This window comes from Furipterus horrens, unplaced genomic scaffold (genome assembly GCF_987537825.1).
Source record: "Furipterus horrens unplaced genomic scaffold, mFurHor1.1.pri manual_scaffold_7, whole genome shotgun sequence".
Classification (NCBI taxonomy): domain Eukaryota; kingdom Metazoa; phylum Chordata; class Mammalia; order Chiroptera; family Furipteridae; genus Furipterus; species Furipterus horrens.
In genome coordinates this window covers 46,486,329-46,502,664 of record NW_028327177.1, presented here as the reverse complement: position 1 = coordinate 46,502,664, position 16,336 = coordinate 46,486,329, and the positions used below count along the sequence as shown (strand labels likewise).

Below are 16,336 nucleotides of genomic sequence, written 5' to 3'. Positions count from 1 at the left end.
GTTCTGCGTCAAATAAAAATAAGAACTCATGTGTTTATTTCCTAAAAGCAGATACAGCACCTCAGTTCTGAAGCTAGATCAGTTTTATAGCTGGCAAGGACTTGAACAGTTTCACATCCTTTTGCATAATTAACTTGTTATATGCAGTATATGGTGATCTAGAGTTCCTCAGAAAACTTTTCATTGTGTTCAGTGTCAATAACAGAATAGGAAAATCAATTCAGTTCAGTTTAGTTCAGTTAAACAGACATCACCTGTGTGCCCTCCATGGTCTCAGCTCCTGAGGAACAGTCCTTGTTATTCCTTGTAATTAATCAGTTCCCCTCACTGCTTCCAACTCCTTTATCTGTGCTCTTTATGGTAGAGTTTTCTGCTGCTGCTAAGATCTGGGTTGACTCACCTTCCCGTTTGTCCTTTCAGCTTCCCTAGCACTTTTGTACAGAGTTCCCTGCGTTGCCCTGTTCCCTATTTCCTGCCTGAATCCTGACTGATGTGTCAGTTAAGGACAGGTGCTGTAATGAGCATTGTGGGCCTAGGAGATAGCCAAATAGAGTCAAGTACAGAGTATATATATTTTTTTGTTTTTAATTTCCAATCCCTTGCAGTCTGTTAATTATATACATTGTATAAAATACAACATAATGCCCCAGCAATATCAAATTGCTATAAAAGTTTCTAAACACAGGTTTCCATTTTCTAGACTTCTCTTATCCTAGAGCAGTAACAAACAATTCAAAGACCACACAGCTGGTCCACAGATAGACCTTTGAGTATCACTAGGCTAGCCAAGGGCTAGAAAAAACAAACTTCTCTGAGTTCAGAAAATGAGGTGGGAGTTAGAGATCAAATTCTGGAGTCCCTTGCAAACCTGTGGCAGTCAGAGACATGGAATTAGAAAAAAACTCATAGAGAGAGTGCATAAGCAGAAACAGAAGCAGGCAGAGGGCAGAATGTCAGCAAGTACTGTAATGTGGCCAACAGCAAGCAGACAGTTGAGAAACAGGAAGTGAAGGTGAGAACAGAGAAGCCAGAGGAGGAGAGAGAAGCATAGGCTCCACACAGCTCGTATTTAGGTCAATTGAGGTGAGTACCTTGCCCTGCATGCCTTAAAGAGGCACTTAGCTCAGTGTACTCTGCTGATTAAGGCAGGCTGAATGGATTAAATGTGTACCCCCAAATTCATACATTGAAGTCCGATCCCCAAAGAGATGTTATTAGTAGGTAAGGCCTTTGGCGGTGATTAGGTCATGAGGATGGAGCCCTCGTGAATGAGATTAGTGCCCTAATAAAATGAGACTCTTACAGAGCATCTTGCTTCCCTCACGTAAGACAGTGAGGAGATGGCCATCTATGATCAACCAAGAAGCAGGCTCTCACCAGACGTGGAATCTGCTGACATCTTGAACTTGGACTTTCAAGACAACAGATATGTGTTGTTTGTAAGCTGCTCAGTCTTATTATCACAGCTCAAACTAAGACACAAGCACATAAATGTATTACATGTTTTAGAATTATATCAAAACAATTAACATAAAAGAGTTGGAGTAATTTACTTGAAAAATTCAGTCACAGAAAACACTGCCTTACTTGATGACACAGACAAATATGTGAAGCATCAGTGTCATCTAACAGAACTTTCTACAGTGATGGAAAGTTGTATTTTTATTTTTTATTTGTGCCATTTAACAGGGATTAGCTGGCCACATGTGACTATTGAGCACTTGAAAAACGGCTAGTGTGACTGAGAAATTGAAGACTTCCTCCAATTTAATTTTAATTTATTTAAATATAAATAACCACATGTGGCTAGGGACTATATTATCGCATAGGTGATTCATATGACTCATACATAGGCAAGTTTGGTTTAGAGTAAAAGACATATATGCTTTGGGGTCACATGGTTGAGTCTTTAATCCTTTAATTACTAATCCTATGACCTTAGATTGTCATTCATCTTCCCTGGGCCTGAGCTTCTTGTTCATAAAATGGGGGTCATATTTATGTTTAGGGCCATTGTGAAGACTAAAAATTAGGCTTGTAAATTGCCTAACACAGACAAATAAATGATAGATATTACTTAATATTAAATAGGTCAGTATTCATGAACATAATTCAATTAGTTTGGTTCCTCTAATCATCATCAACATGTAATAAACTACGAAATATGCAATAAGAGATAACCTTTGGGGCTGTAGCCTCTGGAGGAGTGGCCTCTGGATGGCTTACTGTAGTAACTTACAACATTTTTCTAGTTAGTGATGCTCTTATCTCAGCCTTGCTGTGAGCTGTCCTTTCTCAGTGTAATTGTTTCTGCCAAATCCTCCCCTTTCTCCTAAGGAGCATTTCTCAATGCTCTTTATATTACACTGTAAACGAGAAGGCTGTTCAGAGAAATGACACATTGAGCTGATTCAATCACTATCTTTAATTTCAAATACAATTTTAAGTCAATGGTGTCTGATCAGAGGGCTTCTAAAGTATTTTTCTTGGAATTAAGAGCACAGATTCACAGACCTTATTTACCTTAACCCTGGCTGATTATCACAATATCTGAGGGGAACTTTTAAAAAATACAACTCTGTCCCTCCTCCCCTCATCCTGGAGACCTGGTTGTTAGAAGCACTCCAGGCAATTCCATTTCATGGCTTGAAAACCACTGGTAAACACCATGTTTCCAAGGAGAGTTCTAGACAGGTGGGGCTGTCTGAGCCTAGGTTAACTGAGAGGCTGTTGTACCACTCTTGGGTAAGGAAATGGCACAGACATCACACAGATCCAGCACATGGATTCTAGGGAACTCTGGATATTTAACTAACATTATCCCTGGGGAATCATAGCCAGTCATTTGAACAAGTGCCACTCAGAACTGGGTTTAGATTCCAGAACTAATTTGTCTTTACTTGTCCTCCTAAGTCACCTTGCCATGTTTCTGAAGATGGTTCACCTCAACCTCCTTATACTGTTCTTTGTGAGGCTCAAATTTGTTTATAATACATTCTTATTCAGCTCATGGGCTTCTTTTATTCATGGAACTTCACTGGTTGTTGACACAACTAGGTGCATGCCCATCTGAAAAAAAAGACTAGTGAAAACTCTGATGTGGTATTTTGTTCCCATAAAAAACCATGCCTGCAGTCCCAGACTCAGAGCAATGCCTTTATGTCCATCTGCCAGGCCCACCCCCATGACACCAGCATTCCCGCTGCTCGCAGTGACCTGTGAGTGTGGCTAAGCAACATACTGAGTAGTGTATGGATGCTTGTTACGGAATTAGTCAAATATTGTTACATACTTTTAGAGATAAAAATATCTGTGAAACAAAAGAATTCCAAGCATAAGCCAGTGGCTTACTTCTCCTGAACAATACTCAACACAGTAAAACTCCAGCACAACAAACCAGTTTCAACAATTCCTGAAAGTCTGAAGCAGATCATATTATTTCCAGTTCAGAGAAGAGGAATTGTCCTATACTAGCAAATATTGGGGATTGCAAAGGCACGTTTGATTGGAGTAATTAATAAGACGTTCTGGTTTAGATGTTTTATTGCTCTCTCTTCAGTTCTTTAACCACATCTTTTATTAATTTGGGGTTTTGGCAAAGGCAGTATGAAAATGTTAACTCTACATTGGGCAATAGTAATACACTCAATGAGAATCTTAATCCTGTTAAAAGTTAGGGCTTCCTACTAAGGGACCTCCTTGGCATATACTTTATCACGAAGAAGGAATTTAAATGATAAAGAAGCTAGAAGTCATTTCTGATTTTTAGAGCATGGCTCATATGGGAATCTTTTCTGGCTTTATTACAAGTGAGTATTTTCAAAAGAAACCGAATTCAAAATAGCATAAGCTAGAAAGACAATTTATTGGTGCATTTCCTCATTAGTCCAGGGGCTTTGACTGGTTTCAGTGGTGGTAGCCTGGAGGGACTGATTAATGTCATCAGGGTGCTTTCTGTCTCTACTGCTCATTTGGCTTTCCTCTCTAGGAGGCTACCTCCAACTGCTGCAAGCTTACATGGCTTGGTCTCAGAAGCTGCCGTATCAGTTCAGAAAAAGAATCCCCCGTTTTCCCTCATTCCCTTTGTGCCCAGGACATGAGATGCACTCTAATTGGCAAGCCTGGAGTTAATGGAGACCACAACATAATCTGTGATCACATGGAATGCATTAGCATGCCAGAGGAAGGTTGCATTTAAAACCCTGTATCATGTCACTTTCTTACAATAGTTGTCTTGCAGATAGCCAAAAATCTATTATGGAAGTCTGATTTTATTTTTTTGATAATTTTTGAAACAAAATAAAACAGTCACACAATTCAGATATAGATGATCTTTCTGAGAAAATAGGATGAATGCAATTGTATTTTAAATATACTAAAGGTGTAAAAGAAATATTTGCTAAATATTTTAGAGAATTATGTTGTGAGTTGCTCTCATTCAACCATTTTGATAAAAATGGATTTCATATTGTAGAGTTCCCAATAGAAAATATATATATATATACTATACTAGAATGTGCTTACTTGTCCTAAAATAACAAAACGCTCTAAAAACCAACCAAGTTCTTAAGCAAATCTAAAGCAAAAGCATTAGCAAACTATACATTATGTGATGAATAATGATGTACTCCAAAACATTTGCTTAATTTTGAAACATCAGCTGGCTCATACTCTAGGGGCAGCACATCCATCCTGCTTGAAGTTTTTTTTTCTATATTCTTTACTGGAGTCTTAAAAATGCCTTCAGAAATTAAATCTACAAATACTAAAGTGGCCCATTTAAGTATATGAAAGTCAACCGAAAACGTTGGCAAGCACCGAAGATCATCTAGATGGGTTGACTACCTACTGGGGTTATCACAGTCACAAAACAGGCTCTAGGTCTCAGTACTGCGTAGTCTGATCTGGGGCTCCCTGACAATAGAGAAGCAGGAGATTCTTCACGGGGTGATAGTGGGGGCGGTGATAATGGAGGGGGTTTGGAAGTGGGCGGGGTGGGTGTGGTGGAGGAGTTTGGAGGTGAAAGTGTAAGGGAGGGATTTGGGAATGGGAGGGAGGCGAGGGGTAGAAGACGGGGAAGGGGGCAGGGCTAGAAGTGGAGATGCAGGGGTGGGGAGTGGGAAGTGGGAGGGGGTGGGGACGGGGCGGGTAGAGGCGGGGCGGTGCGCTCCGGGGGCGTGCACTCTGCACAGGGACACGCGTTCTGGGCCACAGCAAGTCGCTTCAAGTTCCCTCCCTCGCTCTCCGGCGAAGCCTGCCTGAGTCCTCCCATTCGGTGCAGACTGAACCATCGCGGCCGCTGCTAGCCGGGGTCCTCCACGGCCGTGCGTCCTCGGCCCACTCGGCCATTCCCGTACACTCTTTGCTCGTGTCCCCGTGGGGGCGGCGGCGAGGACTTGGCGGCCCCTGCGGCCCGTGCTCGGCCCTCCAGAGGCTGCGGCGGCCCGGATCCCGTCTTTCGCGAGCCCCGACTCTCCCTTCTCTCCGTCCCTGGGAACCTGGCTCCCGGCACGGGCTGCATCACCCAGGACCAGAGAAAGCGACGGAGGTAAGGCTGGGCCGGTGGCCGGGTCAGGGGACCGCGGAGCACCTCGACTATGGACAATACCGAAGCCGCGCGCGGCCGGAGAGTAGCCGGGTCCGCCCCTGCAGCCTACGCACCCGGCCTGGGTCTCGGTCCAACCCGGACTCGGGGCCGCGCTGGCCCAGATGGACCCGGGCCGGCTTTCTGGGCCGTGAGGGTAGGCGCGGCGCTGCTGCTCTCCCTGCGCCCCCGGTGCGCTCCGCTGCGCGTCCCGGGCTCTACGAGGAGGAGGCCAGGCAAGGGCCCCGGGAACCGTGCCGGGACTAGCTGGCCGCGGTGCGGAGTGGGTGCGAGCTTGAGGCGCCCGAGCGGTGGGTTCCGAAAGCGCACCCGCTCGTTGCCCCGGGAGTAGGGTTGGCGAGGGACGGGCACTCTGCTCAGCCAAGTCTCCTGAAAAGGTCTCTAACCTCGGGTGTTAGTATCTCCTAATCGCTGTCTGGGAGTTCTTGCAATAATGTAGATCTGACTCTGAAAGTTTGTTTTTGGTTATGCGCACCATCTCCAGCCTTGGTATCAGTTGTCTCTAGTTTCTTTGAAAGCATACAGATTTGAACTAGAATTTAATTATCCTTGGCTCGCGCGTGCCTCCATCACCCAGCAGAGCTCATAACTTGGCAACAAAGCGTGTACAGGCTGCAGAAAGCCCTGCTGCCTGCTGCCCAGCCTAGTGCCCTCGGATTGTCGTTAGAACAGGAGCTGCACAGTGTGAGAGGCAGTGACAGTTCTCCCTCTCTGCGGGCTTGTGGGAAGGGAGGGAGGCGGAGAGAACTTTGGTGCATGCTTAAATTACTCTGGAAAGTGGAAAGAAAACACCTGGTGCCCGGCTCTTTAACCCTTTCAAGTTGTTATTCAGGCTTGGAGCCACCAAAGCGAGCAGGCTTTCTTTTCTGCCTAAGAGAAGGCAAACTCTGGGTTTTTCCTCCCAGCCATGTCCTGTGCAGAATCTGGCACACGTCCGTGACAACATCGCACCGCTGGTGTTGTAAGCACTACGGAAACTGGACTATTTTTGAAAAGTGGAATATGATAGTAGCACAGCATCTTTGCAAAATAAATTAGTATGACTTCCATTTTCTTCAGTTCCCCTCTTAACATTGAAGATATTTACTTAGCACCCCACTCAGTTTACACTTAAGAGTCTTTCCATAAAAAATACCGGCATTAACTTGTTCTACTTATTTTGTGATCCCACGACCCCTGATCTTCAGATGAGCTATTTATTAAGCATGGCTATTTTAACACAAGGCCAAGTTAATGATCCGCCAAAATTCTTTGTCGGTAGGAAATGTCCCATTGATTTACCCTGTGGTATTTAATCTATGGTGTTATTATAGATCATGCAACAGTAAAGTCACTATTTGAACAGGGAAATGGTGATGCTTTATTAACCTGATAATCTGTAAAGGGCTTAGACCAGTGCCTGGAACACAGTGCTAGGTAAGTGTTGGCTAGTTTTATTTTTAATTTAAAATTTTTTATTATCAACCCATGTGTTTTTGTCTGTGTGGAAAATTGATGTTTTTTTTTTTGTTTTTTTAATTTCAGGTCTTTCAAATCATGGTCTTTTTTAAGCTTGTGGTTTAATTTTAGGTCAGAATTGAGGTTGGATTGTTGTTTTGCTGTGACTGACAAGCTGTTTTGTGTATTGTTATGCAAGGTAAGAATTGATTTAGCAAATCTTATGTGGTAGATGTGTAAGGGTCAGACCACAGCCCTGAACCTGGGCATATAAGGAGACTTAATTATCCTTAGGGGCCTCGTTTTCTAAGGAGAAGCCTACACTTTAGTAGAAACCTGGGCTATTAACCCCATCGCCAAACCCTCTTGTTCTCTAGGTTTAGAATAATACTTCCAAATCTTAGTTTAAAGAGCCCTGTTGACACAGCAGTTAGGTAACTCCCACAGTGTTAAAAGGTAATAAAAGATAAACATATATCCTGTATACACATCAACCAGAGCATGTAATTCTTATTTGTGCTTTAAAATCTTTAGAGCAGTATTTATAGCCTAACTAGCTAAGAAAAATTAAAACTACCTACTTGCCATAAGACAGTAATCAAAAGATTGTTTGCTACCTAGATATTTCAAAAGACTGTCAGGAGTGTACTTTCATTTTGAGATATTTTTCCTCTTCATTTAACTGTGAAGTGACATCTTTTTTATTCCTAAACAGTTTAGTTAGCTAAGCAAAGGCATGGTGTTAACTCTTGGGTCCCTGCAGACGCAAAGCTGCTATAGGCTCTGGGTGGCAGTAGATGGTGCTGTGGGTAATGCTGGAGGAGGAGGCACATGTGTGCTGGAGAAGACTTGAAGGGATCAATTTAGCAACCCAAACACTTGCCCCTCTCCCAGAAATATACTCTCACCCCAAAGACAGCATCTAACAATCTTTTTAGGAATAAACATTTTAAAAATTTGTCCTTTGTGTTTTCAACTTCTTAATACTATTTAGTTGGCCAGATTTATCTCTCTGAAAATCATACTATTCCAGGTGTTAAGACAAATGTTGCTTGTAAAAATATTATTTAGTCAACTTTACCCTTATTCTTATTTCTCCACAACAGAGTAAGATTAATCATTCTGAGCCTAAAGGATCCCCAACTAATCTGGACTTTTTTTTCACTACTTCTAAGAGGGAGAAATAAATTTAAGAAACTGACTTGCATCATGACTAAATTAAGTCATTCTGATTTTTATCATTTTTTCTGACTCCCAGTGTGATGCAATGAGAATTGATAATAAGGGTGAGGACTGAACCTCTGCAAAGCTATGACTCATCAAAGAAAAGTATACTCATTCTATTTAGTACAGCACTGAGAGTAGAAAGTGAATACACTCAGAACAAGGGTTTTCTGGATTATAGTCAGAGTTATCTCTGTGGGCCGGCGCTGGGCCTGGCCTAGTCCTGGGCTGTTTATGCAACATTCTCTTTACTCCTCTAATGCAGGATGGTTGCTGTTATCTCCTTTCTGCAGGTGAGGTGAAGTGACTTGGCTGAATCATGTAGTTAGCAAGTAGCAAAGCTGCAGTTTTTATCCAGGTGTGTGTGTTCCTCTGGCACCCATGGATCTTTCCACCATGCCATGTGGAATAATCTATGGTTTGCACACTCAGGAAGCATTCACTGCATTCTTTTTCTGTTTGATACCAACAAATCTCTTCCTCATAACTCAATGACAAGCTTTGAAATTCCTGGGTAGCATTTGATCTTAAAAGAGTCCAAAACAGGAGAAATGAAGCCGTTTTTAATTTTCAGATGAAATCTAAGATTTCATAATACTTTGTTAAAGATTGCTTATTTTAAGAGAGTCAAGGAGGGGGATGGCAGGTTTAACTTCTTTGAACTATGTGAAGGCCAATGCAACTGGCTTAGATCGTGAAGTAATAGCTTTGGGTCTGGTTTTGGCCTTGTCGCTCAGGTGATATGGCAAAAGTCCTACTGATTCTGTACCTCCATGACTTTCTTTCCTTTGGGTTAAAGGAGGTTTATTCATTTTGATCACTTAAATACATCAGAGAGGATTATGATGATTAATGAAACATTGGCTCAAAACCCTATTCTATGTATTTTTTTTTTTAATTTTACACTTTAGCCAGAGCCTGGTTTATTATTTTTAAATGGTAAACTTTTGGTGATAAAAGCATTATAGAAACAAACCAAAAAATATTTGAGAGTTGTTCAGAAGAAAACACAAATTATGCCCAAAATGTTTATCAAAGAAGCTAAAGGTAGCATTGATTCTGAACTTTGATAGGAGAAGGTATGGAATAATTTGCATAGAAGATTTTGGAGACTAGTATTAAGAAATTTAGTAATTCATTGTTCTTGGATGTCATCATCCAAACAATTAACGAAGATGTTTAAGATATCAGTAAGGCTTCAGCACTATTACAGGACACATTTTCATCCTGTTTTAAAGCTGGGATTTTTTTCTGGATGATCTTTTGTTATACAAAATTAATAAACTTAAATCACACATATTCCTATTTTGATACATTTGGTTTTTTTCCTACTTGTGAGAAGGGACTGTATGTGTGTATGGTTTTTTGTTGTTGTTGTTGATGTTGTTTTTTACATTTTTAACATTTTACAGTTAGAATCTCATAAGAAAAATCACATACACACAGTATTGAAAGACATGAGCCTTGTCTTTTGTTTTGTTTTGTTCTCAGGAAACTTGAGTAGAGGAAACAAATTCCTTCCTTTTTTTGGTATGTTTGGTGATAAAAATAGTGAACATGTGGATGATTCAACAGTTTTAAACTGGAGTTGAAGCTGGGATTTTAAAATTGTAAACACTTTAGGGAGAAGTTCAAAAGTGAATCCTAAGCAAAAGGAAGCAATATGTCATTTGGCAGACAGGTTTCTAAATGATTTATAAGAATACTGTGGTGTGTTTTGTATATCAGAGTGAGATCAATGGGTTTTAAAATTGTCCAGTTCCAGATACAGCTTTTAAAAATATACTTCAGAAGCATATGGGAAATTTTTGAGTGGTTATGTTGTAATGTAAAGCATTTTTTCCCCTCATAGCCCCATTAGAAGGTGGTTTTCTCTTTTTGTCTTTTTTAGGAGGGATCACAGATAAGTTTCAGAATGATCTCCTTGCCAGCAAATTTTTTTTTCCCCATTGACTGGAACTTAATGAAAGGAAAGAAGTTATGTGAAAGAATGTTGTTTAGTAATTTTTTCTATTATGATTATTATATTAAAAATATTTATAGAGGATTTATTATGTGCCAGGTACTGGGGATAAGCAGCATCCAGGAATGGCAAAGTCCCTGCCTCACTGAGGACTTACTATGTAAGGTGGGAGAAAATAAAATGATAATAAAATAAATAAATAAATGACAGGCTAATTTAAAGCAGTAATTAAGTGCAGTCAGGCATGAGGGTGGCATTCTGATATGGACTGAGTGGTTCAGGAGGGCCTCATGGAGAATGTTTAAGATGAAACTCATGTGAAAAAAAGGGGCAACCATTGGAAGTTCTCTGGGTAGAGAGAATGGCTTGTGTCAAGACCCTGAGGCAGGTAGAACCTTCCTTTAGGAGGAGCGGGAGACAGTAGCAAAGGACCCAGATCAGCAGGGCCTTGCAGGCCATGGGTGAAGCTTCTGTTTATTCTAAATGTCGTGGGAGCCACTGGAGGGTTTGATATAAGGAGGGCCAGGCTCTAATTTTCAGAACTGGCAACTCTGCTTTGTAGAGAATGAGCTATTGGGAAGGAGTGGAAGCGGGCAGCTGGTTAGAAAGCTATTGTGGCAACCAGTGCCAGTTGGTCTGCGAGGAAAGCAGAGGAGATGGAGGGAATTTGATGTTTGTAGGATTCGGAATTTGTCCTACTCTCTCACAGCCTTGATCTTAAAATGCATCTATATCTATATATATATGTATATATATATATACATATATATATATATACCACTAAGGAGATGTCAACTGATGGTCATTGGTGCCAGTTCAATACTAACAGGAGTCCCCAGTTTGGGGAGTGTTGAAGAAAGAAACTTTATTCAATGCAAATAGCTCAATTGTGATACAGCGTGGCTGCAGAACAGCATGGCTATGAGACAGCTCAGTAGAGCTACAGCTCATTTACAAGTCAGGTACACCGTGTGCATATCCAGAACGGGTGGCAGATCACTTGGTGGTTAAAAGCTTTGTTCCCCTCTCTTACACCAGGGCAGGGAGAAGGCTTGATCACAGCCATGGGGATTCCAGGTCAAACACTTAGTTGTAGGCCAGGAAACAGGTCAGTTGGTTACTGAGAGAGTTTTCTAGTTGAGTCTGTCTGAGAGCAAAGATTGGCTCTGTGGGAAACTGAGAGTTACTGAGGCTGATGGAACCTTGGTTTTCTGATCTGTAAAATGGGGATGAGTACAGTACCTACTTGATAGGGTTGTTATGAGGCGTAAGTAAGATGACATCTGCAAAATACCTCCCATGGGTTTCCTGTATCGCTCCATCTGTCTTGTATATTCTCATCGTACTGGTCACAGGGTGAAAGTTGCTTCTTCAGAGACTCACCTTGGCCACTGAAGCTCATGTAGCCATTTCTTCAGCCACTCTCTTTTCCATGATCCTATTTTATTTTGTTCATAACCCCCATTCCTAACTGAATTTGTGTAATTTGTCTACATGTTGGAAGTACATTTCTCCACATTGAAAGGGACCCTATGATGGGAACTGCTCTATTGGCAGTGCCTAGAACAGCATGAGACCACATCACAGGGCTTAATGTGTATTTACTCGGTGAAGTGTGAGGGTGACACTGCTAAGACTGAGGACCTTGAAGGCACAGCAAAAGTAGGCAGGGATTTTCTCACTTTGTTTTCTGTGCTATGAGATGAATATATATATATATCCAGTGGACAGGTTCCGAGCAGTCTTTGGTGGGGGAGGGGGATCGGAGGTTAGAGAGAGTTTGTATTTGGAAACGTGGGTTTCTTGGGGTAGTTGGACATACTTACTATTTTATCCTGGAAGTTCAGAGGGGGTCACTTGCTTCATCTGCAAGCCAAATGTCACCTAAGACCTGCCCAATACCTGAGATGCCAGCTTACCAGCACCCAACTCCTATAAAAGCCACAAGAGTAGACATGGTAGGGAAATGTGCCCACTGTAAAAAGAACCAATGCTATCAGACTGCTGTGGTCACCACAGAATCTAGCACTGAAATTGGGGCTGCAGCTGGAGGCCTAATACAGCTGCTCACTCAGCATTCTGGACTTTGGATTATTCATCTGGTTTCTAAGTTATATTATGTTGCTTATAATACCACATCTTGTTATAATGACTTTTGTTAATGCGTTGATTTTGATGCTTTTCTTTCAAAAGGAAATGGTACCCATTTTAGAAATAATAATACTTATAGATTTTTCTCCAGGCTTTTAATCTTTCACTTTGCTTGCTTGTTGACTACAGTCTTTGGGTGAAAGTTAGTGAATAAAATATAAAGACTTATTTTTCAAATCCTTGTGTGATACCCCACAATGACAAGTGTATGTATATACATATTCACACACATGTGTAAACTGTTGGTCGTCTTTTTTTCCCTGGCTACCATTTCCACTTACGGGCAAAAAGAGACACTTGGGACCTGGAAGCTCAGCAGTGTTGGGAAATACCAATGAGTCCTGATAGTAGGTCTGTGTTTTGATTACATAGTTTGAACAAGGTGACTTGGGAGGCTTGTCGTACACTTGATTGTGATTTGGGAATTTTTAAAATTCTTTTGATCTATCCCTGGCCTGTGCTTACTCGAATCATCATTCATTGGAATGTTGTGACTTTTTAAGAATAAGATGTTTGTCTTCCCAATAAATTTTGTTCTTGTTCAGTCACCATGAGAAGATGAGAGGTCATTGTGTTGGTTTTGATTGTGACTAGTCATGGACCTTTTCATAGGTGCTGCAGGCTTTGTTCTAACCTACAAAATGAGTCAGGTATGTGACTGTGAACCTTTTTATGATTTGGCCAGAGTGGGATCTTTGAAGGGATAGCGACTTAATTCTTTAATTTAATGTAGATTGTATTTTTTCTAATTCTTGTTAGTGAATTTATGTTTATAGTTCTTATAGGGGAGAGAATATAACTGTCATAAAAATATATATTTTGTGGGACATTGAAGTATTATTTTAGGTAGTGACAGAAATTTGTGGTCTATCTTCATCAGCAGATCTCAACCTTTTTCATCTCATGGTACACATAAACTAATTACTAAAATTCTAAAATATTATTTTTTGCTGATCTGACAAAAACATAGGTGTAATTTTGATTGATTTACAAAAAATAATAATAGTAATTACCTACTCCTTTTATTCCAAAGTGACTTTTTAAAAAATTAGGATTCTATACTTGTATATAAGGATTTGTGGTACCAAGACTTAACCAATCAGACACAACCTTATTACGTGATGTGACCAATTAGATGCAACTCTGTTATATGATCTCTGTCTTTATGGTTCAAGACAGAGCAGCCACATCAGACAGCTATTGTTGTGTTGGCTGTTGTCAGTTTTTTATTTGGCAATCTAAGGGAAAAGAGGTCAGTGCCTCTAAATAGTCAGGTATTGTATGTTTTAAAAATCTAATGAACAAACTGAACTAACAAGTGAAATAGAGACAGACTCATAGATCGAGAGCAGCTGACAGCTCTGGGGAGTGGTTAGGGGACAGAGGAATAGAGGAAAAAGGACTCATGGACACTGACAACAGTGTGATGATTGCAGGGGAATGAGGGGTGGGTGGAGGTGGAAGAGGATATAAGGGGGATAAATGGTAATGGAAAAATACAATAAAAATACATTACAAAAATAAATAATAAAAATTATTGTGACACACTGGTGTGCTGTGGCACACTAGTTGAAAATTACTGACCTATATTGTTTGAAAATTGGTTTTAAGTGAATTTTCCCTAAAAGTGATGGGAGTCCCACATATACCATGTAGATAGTTTGTGTGTATGTTTATGTGTGTGTGTACAAGCATGTGAGTGTGAGTTTATGTGTGAGAATGTGTGTTTATGTGAGTGTGTGCATGTGTGTGTGCAAATGTGTGTGTGTGTGTTTATGTGAGTGTGCATGTTGTGAGTTTGTGTATTTGCAAGTATGTGTGTGACTGGATGTTTGTGTATGTGAGAGCATGTGTATATATGAGTGTGTGATTGTGGGTGAGTGTGTACGTGTATGAAGGCCTGGTGTTCAGAATGGGCCCTGTTTCCCAGTCAGAAGCAGCTTTACCCTCACCCAGTGCAACCTGTTCCAGCTCCTGTGGCCTGATTTGCTTATCTGATTTCTCCTACAGGTATTTTTCTTTAGGAATTCACTAGCACAGGACTAAACGGCTTTGGTTGTTAATTCCCCATTGCTGTTTGCACGTTTCTCTTATAGAAAAATTTCATTGTGAACCATTCAGCTGTTGAAAAGCTCTGTCGTTCTTTACACCTTTCCCAAAAGGCATTTAGGCACCATAAGTTAGTGATAGAGACCACATCACAAGGCCTTTAATTCAAAATCCAAGACATTGTCATATGTCTTTACACATTTTGTGTCTGAACTGAAATACTTAAATGTCTTCATTTTAATTTGGATTTTTTATTTAACAGGATGGTATTTATTAATCACATATACCAGAGAAACAGAACCAATAGGATCTCAATCTTAATATCTCTCTCTTTTTCCCTCTCTCCCTCCCCCCCTTCATCCCCCTCATTATCTCTATTTATCTCTACCTCAAAGAAATTTATTATAAGGAATTGGCTAATGCAATTATGGAGGCCAAGAAGTCCCACAGTCTGTTATCTGCGAGCTGGTATCCCAAGAGAACCAATGGTGTAAGGCTCTCACACACAGTGAGGAGGGCAGTCTGCTTTTGCTCTGTCTACCAATTCACATGTTAACCTCATCCAGAAACATCCTCACAGATATACCCAGAATAATCTTTTAACTAAATATCTGCACACCCCTATGGCCCAGCCAAGTTTATGCATAAAACTAACCACCACACACTTGTACAACATTATAATCAAAGTGTTTGAGGAATTAGGTAAACTGTTTTGAAAACACTTTGTAAAAATACTGTTTTCCAAGCCTGTTTAAATGATGTGACTCCTACAATGGTGGGACAAGGTACCCAACTCTAAGTCCCACCCTTCCACGAAGGCTTTCACCTTTACCTTCCTGATCAACACCCCCTTCATCGAGCCAACTGGCTGCTGCGTTTTATGATGTGTGCTTGGTTTTGTGACTGTCTCTTTAGTGAGACAGTGTTTTCATCAGGGGTGGAGACAGTGTCTGTGTTCCTCCACAGAAGTACTCTCTGTGCAAGGGAAACAGTGTTGTTGCCTCCCCGCTTCTCTGTGTGGTCTTTGCATGGTGCACATGGAGATGGCCTTCTGGCCATGACCGAGACGGGCTAAGTCTCTCCTTTATGATGTCTCTCCAACACAAGTTATGTTCATATTTAAAGTGATAGTAGTTACTTTGTATAATTATGTCTGGTTTTCACTCTTATCTGGTCTTTAGATTTCAACCAGGTAGGGAAATGTTTTGAATCTTCAAAACATACATTTTCTGGTTTCAACATCAGACTTGATGGTAGATACCATTTATTGCTCATGATAGTGAATATAGGAAGAAATTGCATGCTATATAATTTTTGTAAAACAGATTAATCACACCTCTAATTTTTCCTCCATTAGCCCATACTATCAATCAATCGTAATACTAGTGATAATGATATTATTGAGTCAGATTCTTGTACAGAGCTTACTATGTTCCTGGCACTGTTCTCAGCACTTTACTGATATTCTTTGTATTTGCATGATGGCATCCTCATCTTCTAGTTGAAATAGTTGATGTATTTTTGCTTATACACAGTCTTATCTTTGCTTTCTAAGACATCTGGCTTCAAGAGGTCAAGAACTAATCAGATGCATATAATTAAAGTCATCAATTTCTCCAAGAGTTCATTTTTATATTTACTTGCTTAGAATGCTTGGTCTTTCCTAAGTCTCCTCTTTTGTTCCTGTTTTGGTCAAGAGTTGGTTTGAGACTAAGATCAACCACAAGTAGCAAGTTTGCTATAAGACCCAGGTGCCCATGACAGTGGTGGGTGGTCTTCTGATAACATGATGTGACCTTGGAAGATTCCAGTAGGCTGGCTTATGGGTCTTAATTAAACCCCAGGGGAGAGTTTTATCTAAAAACCTGACTTAAGATGAAGCCGGCTGGGGCAGAGAGTATGTAGAG

The 16,336-nt window shown here is 40.7% G+C and overlaps 1 protein-coding gene across 5 annotated transcripts in view; it reads left to right on the top strand.

Moving 5' to 3' along the window:
- The first annotated feature begins 5,444 nt into the window (after nt 1–5,444).
- The window catches only part of FAM110B (family with sequence similarity 110 member B), a 150,725-nt gene continuing 139,833 nt past the window's right edge, over nt 5,445–16,336 (top strand). For 4 of the 5 annotated variants that reach the window (XM_090283673.1, XM_090283664.1, XM_090283666.1 and 1 more), the window contains exon 1: nt 5,445–5,548. The gene's annotated coding sequence lies outside the window, so the exon portion shown is untranslated. Of the gene's footprint in view, nt 5,549–7,174; nt 7,242–16,336 lie in introns of all 5 variants that reach the window. The other variant, XM_090283672.1, reaches the window with a different exon arrangement.